We start from the raw sequence: 13,914 nt of genomic DNA, 5'->3' as shown, positions 1-13,914 counted from the left end.
ATGACTATATTTTCTTGCTCAAACGTGAAGATAGAAACTAAAAAACATGTTTCAATACTTCCCTTGATGCATAACTTGGTATGTCGCAATTCGTCCAATGGACCTCCAATCATATGGCATTATTATGGGTTCACCACACCACGAAGTGGTGTGGTGAAACCATATTGTCTTTGCTGATGATTCTCCTCCTTCTTCTTCTTCTCCTCCTGCCATTTCTTTAAATGGATTCAGCTTCTTCATTTTAGGGCCTAAGGTCCTGAAATTTGGTATGGAGGTACAGTGGGCAAATACCCCTAGGCGTTTTTTAAATTTTTGTGATACAAGCTTTTACAATCGTTTTATTTGCTTTTTTAGCGGTCCCATAGGAAAGTACTGTGCGGGGGCGTACGCGCGTGACGTAATAAGAAAGAAATTCGGCGGCATGCCCATATATGGGCATGCAAGCATGAACCTGACGCAGCCTAATCTTTTCTTCTTGCTGATTGGCTGTTGGATTTGATTGGATTAACTCAATTAACACCTGTTCAAAGCCATTCCATTTTGACAGTATGAACTCAAGTGTTTTGGTAGGTACAGCACAGGCCACGAAATACGCATCAATTTTCGAGGGACGTTCTGCGGGAGAGTGCAGGACGCTGTGCGGGACTTCCCTCGGGAGAGTGTGGGACGTCCTCCGGGAGAGTGCGATACGTTCTGCGGGAGAGTGCGGTACGTCCAGCGGGAGAGTGCGGTACGTTCTGCGGGAGCCAGACATTTTGCTCTTCTCTGTTGGAACAACGCAAGTTGGAGGTCAATGACCTGCGCCCGGCGTGTAAACAAGATTGGACAGGGAGCGGCTGTAATATCAAAGGAGCCGGCGGCTTCTGCTAGCCGGGTTGATAGTTAAGTAACATCAGGGTGGTTCAAAAGCAAACCTGATAAAGAAGGAAACCCGTAGTTAATAGTTGAAAGTCTTGGTGGCTTGAGGCGATCGATACCGCCATGCTGTTTACTTTTTATGACATACAATGCAGTGAGTGATGTGTATCGCACCGAGTTAGCTCGGTTGGAAACGCGCAAGGCGGCAATCCCAGGCATTGCAAGTTCGAACCCCAGTGCATCGGACATAAATATTTTTAGCAATTTAACATTTTTAACAATTTTATAATTTTTAACAATTTTATCAGTTTTAACGATTTTAACAATTCTGCATTTTAACAATTTCAACATTTTTTTTATTTTCGTTGTTTTGCTTTTAACATTCAAAAACTGATTGTTCTTACTCAAGAATGTCAATAACTTAGAATGTTAGTCTTTTGTATTTTTCCAACATACAATCTAAAATCACTTTGATGTTGTCACAAAAGTATTGAGCTGACAAGAGAGAAGGAGTACGGTACTCTGCCAGTGTGAAGAATCTACAGAGGTATTACCAGTCACTAGTAGCAAGAGATAGACCACATTGAATGATGACGATGAGGACGAATCATATGAAGTACTATCATAGCTAGTACAGAAATTCTACTGCTTTACTTTACTTTCTTTCACTCTGTACATGCAATTAGCTCACTGGCATGATTTTAAAAATAAAGGTTATGATAATCATATTATATGTATAGCTTATTCAATGTATGGCTTCATAGTTTATGTGATTGTTAATAACACCTGCACAGAGCATTTCCATACTGACAGTATGTCTTTATTCAAGTGTTTTGGTAGGTATTTCAAGCTTTTCTGCTCCAGCATTGGAATGCGGGGCATGAACGTTTTTTTTTATTTTGAAAATCAACAGTTTGCATTATGCAATTAAAAATCCTAACCAATAAAGTAGGGAATAGCTATCCAACTGTTGTTTTAGTTGTATGTTTCTTCATATTATAGTTATATCAATGTAAATCATTGTTTTCCCTTGTGTTTCTCATTCTTTCCCTGCCATGTCGTAAAATGTGGTGAACCCATCGCTGTATTTGCTCCAAAGCAAATATTGGCCTTTCTAGTTTTGAAATGCATTAGTGTGCCTGAAGAATTTTCTTTCTCACACGTGTAGATAGAAACTCAAAAACAGTTTCAATATTTCCCTTGATGCATAACTTGGTATGTCGCCATTCGTCCAATGGCACGTCCCGTAGATGACGTCAACCTCAAAACTCGTGACTATACATGTACTTGCACCAGTGCGAGAGAGAAATTATATTTCTCAAACCAGTGTAGTAGGCTACTCAAACACCTGTGTTGTACAGTCTTAGTCCTTGCCTTTATCCACCATGAAATCGGCTCTGTGTATGATCCTACCGCTCATTTTTCAAGCCAGCTTTTTGATGCTGGTTACAGCCACAGGTACGACTGTTGTAATAGTTATATTGCGTTGTTTTTTGTGCCTTCTGCGTAGTTGCCTACAGTGTATATATAGTAGGCGACTCAAAGACCTGTGTTTTACATTCCTTTTCTTTGCCACGATCTGCCATGAAATCGTCTCTGTGTATGATCCTACCACTTATTTTCCAAGCCAGCTTGATGATGCTGGTTACAGCCACAGGTAAGACTGTAGTAATAGTTACGTTCATGTTGCGTTGTTTTTGTTGTCTTCTGCCAAATCCCTTATAAGGAATGTAACCATTTATATAAATTTCCAGTCATTTCCTTCTTAAGTGTTGTACAGTGTAAGTCTTTGCCTTGATCCACCATGAAATCGTCTCTGTGCATGATCCCACCACTCATTTTACAAGTCAGCTTCTTGATGCTGGTTGCAGCTACATGTAAGACTGTTGTAATAGTTAAATTGCGTTGTTTTTGGTGCCTTCTGCGTAGTTGCCTACAGTGTAGTAGGCGACTCAAACACCTGTGTTTTACATTTCTTTGCCTTGATCCACCATGAAATCGTCTCTGTGCATGATCTTACTACTCCTTTTGCAAGCCAGCTTTATGATGCCGGTTACAGCCACAGGTAAGACTGTACTATAATAGAAACTTTCATGTTCCGTTGTTTTTGTTGCCTTTTGCCAAATCTCTTAGATGGAATGTAACCATGTATATAAATTTTCAGTCATTTCCTTCTTAAGTGTTGTACAGTCTTAGTCTTTGCCTCGATCCACCATGAAATCGCTTCTCTGTGTATGATCCTACCACTTCTTTTACAAGCCAGCTTGATGATGCTGGTTACAGCCACAGGTAAGACTGCTGTAATAGTAACGTTCATGTTGCGTTATTTTGTTGTCCTGTGCCAAATCTCTTATATGGAATTAAACCATTCATATCAATTTTCATTCATTTCCTTCTCATTACAGCATACTAGCCTCCCCCCGTATGCCCAACATGGTATATTCCTTAAGTACCTGGAACTTTCAATCACATGACATTATTTTTGAAAAGCACCAGTGTGCCTTAGGAATTTTCTTTCTCAAACTCTAACACAGTTTCAATCTTTCCCTTGATGCATAACATTGTATGCTACAATTTGTCCAATGGCACGTTCCGTATATGACGTCAACCTCAAAACTCGTGACTATACATATACTTGCACCAGTGCGAGAGAGAAATTATATTTCTCAAACCAGTGTAGTAGGCGACTCAAACACCTCGATCCGCCATGAAATCGCCGCTGTCTATGATCCTACCACTCCTTTTACAAGCCAGCTTCATGATGCCGGTTACAGCCACAGGTAAGACTGTTGTAATAGATATATTGCGTTGTTTTTGGTGCCTTCTGCGTAGTTGCCTACAGTGTAGTAGGCGACTCAAACACCTGTGTTTTACATTCCTCGTCTTTGCCACGATCTGCCATGAAATCCTCTCTCTGTGTATGATCCTACCACTTCTTTTACAAGCCACTTTATGATACTGGTTACAGCCACAGGTAAGACTGTTGTAATAGTAACGTTTATGTTGCGTTGTTTTTGTTGCCTTCTGCCAAATCTCTTATACAGAATTAAACCATTCATATCCAATTTTCAGTCATTTTCTTCTTGAGTGCTATATAGGCATAGTTTTTCATTTGCCTCCATCCACCATGAAATCGATCCTCTGTATGATCCTACTACTCCCTTACAAGTCAGTTTTATGATGCTGGTTACAGTCACAGGTAAGACTGTTGTAATAGTTATATTGCCTTGTTTTGGTTCCTTCTACGTAGTTGCCTACAGTGTAGTAGGCGACTCAAACACCTGTGTTTTACATTCCTTGTCTTTGCCACGATCTGCCATGAAATCGCCTCTGTGTATGATCCTACCATTGCTTTTACAAGCCAACTTCATGATGCTGGTTACAGCTACAGGTAAGACTGTTGTAATAGTAACGATCATGTTGCGTTTTTTTTGCCTTCTGCCAACTCTTATACGGAATTAAACCATTCATATCAATTTTCATTCATGTCCTTCTTATTACAGCATATTACACCGTATGCCCAATATGGTATATTTTTTAACTACCTGGAACCTTTAATCGCATGACTACGTTTTAAAAAGCACCCGTGTGCCTGAAGAATTTTCTTTTTAAATCGTGTAGATAAAAACTCAAACACAGTTTCAATCTTTCCCTTGATGCATAACTGGGTATGCTACAATTCGTCCAATGGCACGTCCCGTACATGACGTGAACCTCAAAACTCGTGACTATACATGTACTTGCACCAGTGCGAGAGAGAGATTATATTTGTCAAACCAGTGTAGTAGGCTACTCAAACACCTGTGTTGTACAGTGTTAGTCGTTGCCTCTATCCACCATGAAATCGCCTCTGTGCATGATCCTACCACTCATTTTTCAAGCCAGCTTGATGATGCTGGTTACAGCCACAGGTGACTGTTGTAATAGTAACGTTAGTTTTGCCTTGTCTTGTTGCCTTCTACCAAATCTCTTATACCGAATTGAACAATTCATATATCAATTTTCAGTCATTCATTATTCTTATTACAGCAAAGAAACTGTCAACGATTTGGGATCAAACATTGATTGTGTGGCTTTGGCGTCCATAATTTCTGTCGCGACCGACATAGTCAAAGTCTGAACGTGTTTACCCAGTGCGGTACAGGATGTACATGTAGTTATAGCTAGTCATGCGTGACTCTGAAAATATTTTAGTTTACGTCGCATAAACTGATGTGAATTGGCTGTCATTGTTTGGAACTTTATCCAAGGCACAGATTCTTACGGAGTATGAGTATTGTCCTGCCTTGTATTTGAATGCGTCCTGTCTTGTATTTGAATGCGCTGGTGGCGGTATACAATAAGCTGAAAGAACTTGAGTGTGGCGTCACCAGGTCTAGAGCGGCACATTATGTACTCAGTGCGGTAAAGTATGTACTTGTAGGAAGGCCTACATGGGCTTTTTTAATTCACCGTTAATCGTTGCCGGCCTGCTCTAATTTAACGTTAAGCGTTAATGAAGCGTTATTGGTCGTTTCAATTCTATGTACCCGTTGACGTCCCTGGCAGACAAATACTATTACTAGGTATATGAACTATTATGTAATGCAATTCTAATCTGCAATGATAACTCCATTGAATGATTGTTACGTAAGTACATAAGCAATCAAAAATGCAATCCAAAATTCCTTCATATCTACAACAAGGTGGGGTCGTGTGGCGCAACGGCAGCGTGCGCGATTCGGAATCAAGAGTTCCCGGAGTTCGAGTCCTGACATGCCACCGATGTTGTGCCCTTGGGAAAGGCATTTTACACGACTTTCCCCACTAGACTCAAGTAAAAATGAGTATTGTCTGTCCAGTATACGTTTCTATGTGCGGGACACAACACCAGCGACAGCTGCCTCAGTTCCTCGTGTATTGCATTGTTGCAATTTCAATAAAATAGAAATAAAAAGTCTTCATGTATTCAACACACAGAGTACACACGGCGAGGTGATACGCAGTACAAGATATACACCGAGGAAAAGCCCCGCGGCGCTGCCAGGCAAACGTGTGCTGCAGACGGTGGACATCTGGTGGACATCAAAACTGAAGCTTTGCACAACTTCCTTGTTGAGATGATCAACGAGGACGCTGATGCCGAAAAAGACTACTGGATAGGCCTCAGTCACGCCAGGGTAAGCAGATCATTCGATACAGTTCTCTGTTCACTAGACTTCTTACATGTGTAGGTAAGGCCACAGCAACTAAATTTTATGGATGACATCCTCCGTAGACTCCAAATTTAAGGCGAGCGGGCGAAAAAAAAACAAAGCGGGCCGAAAAAAAAGGTTCCTACATTTTTAAATTTTGTCTCAATCATTGTACAAATACTTTTGATTTAGTGGGAACATCACATACATGTATACACAGCCAACATCACATATCAATGCATCAACATATTAAGAAACAAAATATTAAATTGTACCCTCTATAGTAATGAACGAAATAAACTCTTTGACGTAGCCTCCAAATTCTACCCAAACTTTAACACATACTAATATACAAATGAAAAGAAAACAACCATCCTTTTAACATCTGGAAACCCACAAATTACAGAAAAAGCGGGATCCTATGTCGTCCTCTGTCTTCAAAAAAGAAGTCAAACTCAGTAGTTTTTCTACCAGTAGTTTCTTAGTTCTTATCAGTAGTTCTATATGTACTAATTGTCTATTTTTTTACCGTATGTTTCTTCTGTTCCTGCAATTAGCCCTCTGGCACGAATTTGCAATAAAACAATTACTATAATACGATTTAGTTCATTCCATCCATATCTAACTGCGATCTCTTCACATTACGATATGGCCGATGCAGTGAAATGAAATGTAGCTAATATTACTGCCGTACACAGGGGGGCAATGAGTACAAATGGTCGAATAGAACTTCTGTGGATGACTGTGGCTACAGTAACTGGGCGCCGGGGGAACCGGCAAACGTACAATCAACGGGCTGTGTCAAGATGTGGTCTCGCTATGACTTCAAATGGGACGATGAAATCTGTGGAGCGAAGTATTATTTCATTTGCCAAAAGGGTAACTTTTCTACTGCTTTTCTAATCATACAACTGTATTGTGGGGTCATGTGGCGTAGCGGCAGCGTTCTCGACTCGGAACCAGAGGCCCCGGGTTCGAGTCCTGACATGCCACCGATCTTGTGCCCTTGGGAAAGGCACTTTACACGACTTTTCTCACTTCGCTCAGGTGTAAATGAGTATTGTACTGTCCCTGTGTTGGTGGCGGCATTAATATCAGTTGAAAAAAAAACTTGAGTGTGCCGTCACCACGTCTTGTGATTACATGTTTCAGAATATTAAAAAAAAACTGTATAACAAGATCAATCAATCAACCAATCAACCAATCAGTCAACTTTATTGCTCAACAACTGTAATTTGTACAATGTATGGCAAAAAAGAAACAACATGGGTAGATATATAATCTATACTAACAAATGTTTCTGTCAGAGCAAATCTATAGTGATACTAACGCTAATAACTTTATATTCTGTTGTGTTTTCTAAGGGCAGTAATATTACATTCTGTAATGGTGTCACTTTTGTAGTGATTCAAGTGACAACGTTCCATAATGTGCATTTTTATTTTGCATACTAGGACTTTTAATTCAGCACACCGTCAATGTGCTTCTAATTAGACCATTTTTTTAAATCATTAAACGATGGTATCATCCCCTGAATTGCAGGTGAGCCTAGCGGGTGTGGCAGAAATACAGGTAATACCAATAACTTTATTACTTAATAACCATTCATGATAATTGAACATCTTTAAATATTGTGGGCGTGCTTTAGTCAAATCTTTGGAATCAATGACACTATAAATGCATGCACTTCATACGCATTTCCAGCTTGTAAGCTAAGTGACAGTATTATGTGCAACATTGTATGTTGCTGAAAATATTTTTATACTCTGTTGATTGAATGCAATTCAGTGATTGTGTAATATTTCAGGTTTCGTGGGTTTTTTAGCGCCTTTGGCGCCCTCTGCGCTCGGCACCCTTCGTCTCTAGCCAGCACCAGTTTTCGAAACCTTGCAGAGTGTGACGGAATTTTTTTCAAACCAATCCGCCATGTTGACAGACAAATGTTGGGTAAAAATATAAAAACACCCGAAGGACCGACAAACACTCTCAATCACCTCGCTCAGGTGAAAATGAGTATTGTACTGTCCCTTGTGTTGAAGGCGGCATTAGGTGAAAAAGTAGAGTGTGCCGTCACCACGTCTTGTGATTACATGTTGGAATATTGAAAAAAAAAACACTGTCGGCACAATGATTTGCCTCTCAAAATGCAATATTATTTTATTTGAAACTTCAAATTGCACTGGGGAGAATGCCCCCGGAACCCCCTATATCGATTGCGAGCGCCCCAAAATGCATCGATAAACCTGGGCGCGGTCGGAAAAATATTCAAGCCTGGGTAGAGCCCTTTATTTGTGGCTGGCGGGAACACAAATGTGAAGTACCTTTAATGCGTGTTTCATTCTTACATGTAATGTATACTTAATTTTGTTAGTGATGACTTTTTCTCACAAATTTACATCCAAATCTAGTGCAGCGCGAATAAAAAATGCCTGTCAATTTACCGTTAAGCGTTGCCGACCGTCCTGAATTTACCGTTCATCATGATCAGCGTTACCTTGTTTAATTTACCGTTAACCGTCAATGCAAACCCTCATGCAGTTATAGTCAGTCATGAGCGACTCCGAAAATATTTTAGCTTACCTCGCTTGAATTGATGTAAATTGTCTCTAAGCTTCTGTTTGGAACTTTGCAACAAAGCATAGATTCCTAGAGGTTTAGTCACACTTTTAACCTACGCAGTAGTGTATTTGTATTCAACCATGCATATTTGGATTTCCAATCGACCAATTGTTATCGCCATTAGGGCAACAATGGAGAGGAGATAGGCGTCGCCAAGATTATATGTCTACAGAAACACCGTGGCTCTATACGACCGTCATGGTTTTTATACGGCACTTACATATATACATTTTTTTATTACCTTCGCCAAGAAGGTTATGTTTTCAAAGGCGTTCGCGTGTGTGTATCTGTGTGTCTGTGTGTCTGTCTGTAAACACGATAACTTGAGAAGGCTTAAATGGATTAACTTCATATTTGGTAGGTGGGTAGGTCTTGATGAGACCTCGAAATGATTAGATTTTAGGCCCCCTGGCGGCTTATTGTGGTACTACAGCTGAACTTCCGGTTTTGATATCTCATGTTCTGGATGTGCTAGGCTCATGAAATTTGGACGGTAGGTAGGTCTTGTGCTGGAAAAGAAGTGACGTAGGGGTCATCTTAGGGACAAATGGGTAGTCCCTTCAGCCGTTAAGGCTGGTTTCCAAGGGAGCCCATACAAAAGAATAATGTAACATAAAGTAATAATAAAGCGTAACAAAGGAATTCGAAAATCATGAATCAAGATACAATAATAATACTAATCAGTCAGAGTCAGTGTGTGAGATTGTCAAAGGTCAAACTCCAAATAATACAAACTTAGAAATAGTAGTAATAAACCACATATACAAATCAAGCATTACCCGTCGTCTCTAGCCAGCACCACTTTTTGGAACCTTGCAGAGTGTGACGGATTTTTTAAAAACCAATCCGTCAAGTTGACAGACAAAATAAACAAAAATGTTGGGTGAAAATATAAAAACATCCGGAGGACCGACAAACACTCTTAACACCATAATTTGCCTCTCAAAATGCGTTTTTAATGGCTCGAAACTCCAACATTTCACTGGGTGAGCATGCCCCCGAACCCCCTAGTTCGATTGCGACCACCTTCGGCGCCCTCCCAAATTCCATCGATAAACCTTGGCGCGGACGGAAAATATTCAAGCCTGGGTAGAGCCTTGTCCGACTCCGACTACCCTTCATTTGTGGCGCATTCGGTACCAGGACAGGCGGGAAACACAGGGAACACAAATGTGAAATACCTTTTTTTTTATTAAAACAGCAAAAAACATTAATACTTACAAGATTACGTCGCACTCAACTTCCATGGAACTTATACTCGTATTAACGACGCCATGTACAAAAAATGATTAAACAGAGATATACTGATTACATGGAAAAATAAACATATAATATATACAAAATCGAAACAAACTAATTGGGGTTTAGTAAATGAAATTCAACGAACAGAAGTACCAAACCCTATCCCTTAAAATTACTGATAGGACACAAATAGAATAATTGAAGTCGATTGAAGTCGAAAAGATTAATTAGATACAAAACAACCACTTTTGGTGATGAAATTCTGAGTAAAGTACCTTTAATGCTTGCTTCATCATTACATGTAAGGTGTACTTAATTTTGTCAGTGATGACTTTTTCTCACAAATTCACAACGAAATCTAGTGCAGCGCGAATAAAAATGTCAATTTACCGTTAAGCGTTGCCGACCGTCCTGAATTTACCGTAAAGCGTTACCTTGTTTAATTTACCGTTAACCGTCAATGCAAACCCTCATGTAATAATATTTAGCCATGTATATGCACGACTCCGAAAATATTTTAGCTTACCTCGCTTGAACTGATGTAAATTAGCTATCCGCGTTTGTTTGGAACTTTAGAACAAGGCACGGATTCTTAGAGGTTTACTCATACTTTTAACCTACGCAGTAGTGTATTTGTATTCACCCATGCATAGTTGGATTTCCAATCGACCAGTTTTCATCTCCATTAAGGCAACAATGGAGAGGAGATAGGCGCCGCCAAGCTTATAAGCCTACAGAAACATCCTGGCCCTATACGACCGTCATGGTTACGGCACTTACATACATACATTTTTTATTGCCTTCGCCAAGAAGTTTATGTTCAGAAGCGTTCGTGTGTGTGTCTGTGTATCTGTGTGTCTGTCTGTAAAACACGATAACTTCAGAAGGCTTAAATGGATTAACTTTATATTTGGTAGGTGGGTAGGTCTTGATAAGACCTCGAAATGATTAGATTTTAGGCCCCATGGCGGCTTATTGTGGTACTGCAGCCGAACTTCCGGTTTTGATATCTCATGATCTGGATGTGCTAGGCTCATGAAATTTGGACGGTAGGTAGGTCTTGTGTTGGAAAAGAAGTGACGTAGGGGTCATCTTAGGGACAAATGGGTAGTCCCTTCAGCCGTTGAGGCTAATTTCCTAATCTCCAAGCAGATGTTTCGGTGGCTGCAAAACAGTATCAAATTGGCCAGACAGTATCAAATTGGTGTTTGATACTGTCTGGCCAACTTGATACTGTTTTGCAGCCACCGAAACATCGCTTGGAGATTATAATTTCTAAGGAAGCCCATACAAAAGAATAATGTAACATAAACTAATAATTAATCGTAACAAAGGAATTCGAAAATCATAAATCAAGATATACAATAATAATACCAATCAGTCAGAGTCAGTGTGTCAGATTGTTAGAGGTCTAACTCCAAATAATACAAACTTAGAAATAGTAGATCATAAATAACATAGTAGTAATAAACCACATATAAAAATCAAACAAATAACAAAAAATCATAATTGATCAGTGTTCTAAGGAAGTCAAGTGCCAGATACGTTCAGTACTATTCATATTTCACTATACATAAGGCACCAAAGCTGGATACAAACTAAAAACTTGCGCCATTGCATCGTTTGCAATTGTATTGATGGCGATACATTTGGTGACAATTTGAATTTGCAGTTTTCTAAAGTGTACCAACGTACAGATTATGTCAGGTTACATAAGGCCACACCAAGTAAGTTTTATGGATGACGTCCTTTGGAGACCCTAAATCTTAGTGAGAGGGAGGAAAAAAACCAAGAAGGGCCCTAAAAAACAAGATGCCTAGATTAGAAATATACTAAGAGACGACAAATGTTAGGACACAAATTGAATGAGGTGACACAGTGTAACAAGCAAGAAGTATTTTATTCATCATTAAAACAGCAATGAATCAGGTGGAACAGTTGTCGTCGTGTCCTGTTTCTTTCATCACATTTTTGCAGGCCTGCAGAAACAAAGCATAAAATTGCGGCACTGTCGTGACTCTTTGGTCATAGTTACAGGAAGCGGAATTTCTTGTTTTTTTTCTAGGAACAGGCCAAAATCAATGCGCGCGCGGACGTCATCCATAAAATTTAGTTGTGTGGCCTAAACTGACGGTACATTTGAGAGATCACTCGTAAAACACTCCTAAATCAAATATACACAGTTTACACCCATTATTTCAATTTTCCATAGATTGTCGTTCTGCTCTTGGAGTGGAATCAGGGGTCATAAGAGATGACCAGTTCTCGGCGTCATCTTCATACGGTAGTCAATGGCAACCATGGGAAGCCCGTCTTCACAACGGCAGCGCCTGGCGTCCAAGCCCAGACTCCAGGCCGCGAGTCCAGGCTAGCGAGTGGTTACAGATCGATCTGCTCAAGAGGATGTCAATAACAGGGATTCAGACTCAGGGACATGTCATCTTCCCCTTGTCTTATTATGTGACATCTTACAAACTTTTGTACTCTGACAATGGGACAGATTTCAGCTGGAAGACTTTTCAGGAAAATGGATCAGACAAAGTAGGTAACACTTTCCGTAATTTTTGTCAACGGTCCCATGTTTTATTTCAATGCATATGCCCTTTAATCTTATATAATTTTTTAAAGAATCTAAAGTTGAATGTTTTTCTTTTGCCTACCCAAATTGCTTGCATTAATGGTATAGGGTTAGCCATATTGTAAGTACTGTTGTGTTTTATTTATTTTAGTATAATTATTAAATATGTCACGTAAGATAAAAGCAAGAAAAAAATGCTATGTTTTCAATATAAAGGTTTACATTGTTTGGTTTGTAAGATATTTGAAGGTAACAGCGACGCAAAAAGCGTGAAGACCAACTACATTGACCCACCGATAGTGACGCGGTTCATCAGACTGATGCCGGTTGCAGAGCCATGGACTGGGATAGCGCTTCGTCTGGAACTTTTGGGGTGTCAGCTAGAAGGCACGTTTTTTTTTGTGTACTATCATGAAAGTTCATCTGTGTTGGTAGTTACATGTTAAAAGTTAAAACTTTTGTTCCAACACAAAAAATTCTCTCACATAGAGCTTTCAACCGGTCACTCTCGTCTTCCTCAGTAGACTGACCCAGTGAAGCTTGTCACGTGGCTTCTTTGAAGTGTGACGTCAACACTGGGTCAAAGGTATCTGGTAGACGATGTCGATCCCCGTCGCGACCCCCGTCACTGTGGGGATTTTGGACACTGAACAAGACTATTCTTGAGAGGGGCGAAGGAAGCCATATACATCAGGGCCCATCACCCTACATTGAACCGCGACGGGGGTCGACATCGTCTACAAGATACATTTGACCCAGTGTTGACGTCACACTTTAAAGAAGCCACGTGACAAGCTTAACTGGGTCAGCTACTGAGGAAGACCAGAGTGACCTGGTCGGAAATCTATGTGAGAGAATTTTTGNGTTGGAACAAAAGTTTTTAACTTTAAACACGTTTTTTTTTGTGTTAATCGCAAATATAATGCGATATAAAGCAGCTACATTAGGCATTCAAGCCAAAGTAAGACTAGTTGCATTGCATGTTTTACTCTTTCAATGAAACAGAATAGATATTAAATTGCTACGTTGCGTAGCATATGTACATCTTTTGTCAAAATACAATAAAATAGCTACATTACATTAACTATCTGTAGACATGCATCTCAGTCATCTGTTTAGTACATAATATTGCAATATGGGATTTAGCTTAATAAATATAAGGACTACTCGTATAACATTAGATTACTACTTCTCTTTCATCGAAAATGGCCATATTACATTTGACTAAAATGTACTTTTTAATGTTCTTGCAAATTGCAGCTAACACAACATCAGCCGCACCTCCAGCAACTAGCAGTGTCACCCCGCGTGGCAGTGTCACCCCGCGTGGCAGTGTCACCCCGCGTGGCAGTGTCACCCCACGTGGCAGAGTCACCCCGCGTGGCAAAGTCACCCCGCGTGGCAATGTCACCCCGCGTGGCAGTGTCACCCGCGTGGCAGTGT

This window comes from Branchiostoma belcheri, unplaced genomic scaffold, assembly GCF_001625305.1.
Source record: "Branchiostoma belcheri isolate BF01 breed outbred unplaced genomic scaffold, Haploidv18h27 scaffold6, whole genome shotgun sequence".
Taxonomy (NCBI): Eukaryota; Metazoa; Chordata; class Leptocardii; order Amphioxiformes; family Branchiostomatidae; genus Branchiostoma; species Branchiostoma belcheri.
This window is presented reverse-complemented; position numbering follows the sequence as displayed.